This window comes from Prenolepis imparis, unplaced genomic scaffold (genome assembly GCF_030444845.1).
Source record: "Prenolepis imparis isolate NDT839.2.m4 unplaced genomic scaffold, iyPreImpa1.0 SCAF_661, whole genome shotgun sequence".
NCBI lineage: Eukaryota > Metazoa > Arthropoda > Insecta > Hymenoptera > Formicidae > Prenolepis > Prenolepis imparis.
The window spans coordinates 7,501-10,000 of record NW_028141819.1 but is presented as its reverse complement, the minus strand read 5'-3'; the positions used below and the strand labels follow the sequence as shown (position 1 = coordinate 10,000).

Here is a 2,500-nt window from a genome sequence, read left to right as displayed (position 1 = left end):
CCCGTAGCTCCTGGTCCAGTTGCCTAAGATAGGTTACTGGCGGTACTGTCAGCACCAGCTGATACAGGTAGTGCGGGACCAGGTATGTGGAGATCAGATTTACTTTTTGGTGAGGTTTCAGCGCCAGCTTTTTAATTCCCTGGATCGCTGAGCAGAGGTCGTCCTTTAGGCCCTTAATATCAATACCAGCCCAAGGAGATATTCTTATCCCAAGGTATTTTAGTGTGGTACCCGCATCCGCATATGGGATACCGTCTCCACTTAATAGAGTCAAACCGGGATCTGCTAGGTACCAGGAGTCTTTAGTAATAGTAATGCGGAAGGCTGCGCACTTCTTAGCTGCAATGCTCATACCTAGAGCCTTTAGGTATCCTTCCGCCAATCCTAGCAGATGGCTGGCTTGTGGTGTTGTTTTTGCCGTTAGAATTAAGTCGTCGGCAAAAGCCAGTACCGAGATGCCTGCCTCATCTCCAATTTTGTAGCCCGGTTGACCTTCCAGCGCTAGTAACATAGGTTCCATTACCAAGTTGAATAGTAATGGCGATAGGGGGTCCCCCTGCTTGACCCCGCGCTGGAGTTTAATCTCGATCATATCCTCCTTATTCTTTATTACTGTGCGCACCTTTTTGTAGGAGTCCACCACGAGTCGCACCACTAACTCGGGCAGCCCCTTCTTTCGCAGAGCGACCCCAATAGCCTCGTGTGGGATCGTGTCAAATGCTTTGGAGACGTCCAATTGCACTGCGACCACACCTTCTGATGTTTTGGAGTGCCTGAGCAGCTCGCTGAAAATATGCACGTTATTAAAACATCCCGCTTCTGATGTGAAGCCTTTTTGACGAGGTGTCATTGAGATGCACCTTCTCAGTTTCTGGTCGATTATTCCCCAATATAGTCGAGCCAGAATCGAACTGATCGTTATAGGTCGATAGTTCGTGACCTGGTTCTTATCTTGCCCCTCTTTGGGCAACAGCGTGGTTCTATTTGTTCTCCAGGCATCTGGTTGATATGCACGGACCATAATTATGTTATACCAGAGCCGAAGAATTTCTATGACCGCAGCGCGGCTAACATCAGTTTTTGTTAGGCCGTCCGGTCCTGGTGCCACATTGGTCTTTGTCCGATTTATCCTGTCTCTTATTTCTTTATACGAGATCAGGGTAAAGACATCCTCGACCGCCAGCTTTGGCTCGACCTCCTCAAAATCAGGGAGGTTTATTTGTGGCTTGGTGCCCCATAGTGAGTTGTACAGGCATTGTATATTGGTTGTGTTGAGGTCGACTTTTGATTCCTCAGTCCAGTCTATCTTTTCCCTTACATATTTGACTAGTAGACCTGGATTTTGCCTGTACAACTCCTGAGTTCTTGCGTATTTGAACTGTTTTTTGCTTTTGCTTTTGGTCTTTCCACGCACTTTCCTTTTACCCTTCTTAATCTCGCTGCAGCCATGCAGCACCTCGCTTACTGCTATGTCCACCCTGTCCAATTCTTGCCTTGTTGGCATAATGCTTCCGTTACAGGCAATACTCTCTAGTACGCCTTTGAGCAGCTGGACGCAAGCCGCCATCTCGGTTGGAATTGCTTCAGGGGTTTCACCTTGCAGTACTTTTGTCGCTATTCCCTCTCTCCAGATAGCTTCTGCGAGCGAGTCCGAGGCTTCCGCTATGTTCGGCACCGCCGTGTCGGTGCCGTTGCGGGCCCGCTCTTCCGCGTTTGGATGTGGCGGATCCCCGGGAGGGACAGTCAACTCATCACCTTCCACGGGCACATCAATACTTCCCTTATCCGCTCCATCTCCACTCTGCACCGCCTTGTCGGTCTCGTTGCGGGACAAATCCTCCGCGTTTGGATGTGGCGGATCTCCGGGAGGGGCAGGCAATTCATCACCCTCCTCGGACACATCTATCATTATAATTTCCTGCTCCGCTTCCTCCATCTCTTGTTCTTCCTCAATCTCTTCTAATTGAGCCAGGATCACGTCCCTTCTCTTCTTGTACGTTGTTGTCGCTCTCTTGTCTCTGATCTGTTTCCCAGTTTTACCTGGTAGAAACTCCGTCATAAGACTAGCAACGTTCCTCTCTCCTCTGAATCGGACCTCCAAATCCAACATCCGGTTCTCCTCTTCTTCTGTAAATACTTTCCCTTTTCGGGAGGTATGTGCTTTCGGCGCGGGCCCGCCTGCTCGGGCCGCGTTTCTGATGTCCGGATGATCGTGCCTTTCATGTTGAGAGAGGCCGGACTTTGTTTTAAAAGCTCTGTTGCATTCCGCACACACCTCCCAACTGGGCGGAGTCTGCACCGGGCCAGTGCATTTTGGTACGTGGCATAAGGCCGCATGTTTCCTTTGATATCGCTTATCACAATTCATGCAGACATACGCTATCTCCTTGTCTGCATGACGCTCGGCAATGTGCCTAATCTCATCGTTTAGGTTGAGCGCCATAAAGTTCCCTCGCCCGTTATTTAAACACTGTTGGCAACTTCTTCTTACAAAGGGAAC

At 49.6% G+C, this 2,500-nt stretch overlaps 1 pseudogene; it reads right to left on the bottom strand.

Moving 5' to 3' along the window:
* The window catches only part of LOC145948762 (large subunit ribosomal RNA), a 9,206-nt pseudogene that overhangs the window by 2,943 nt on the left and 3,763 nt on the right, over positions 1-2,500 (bottom strand).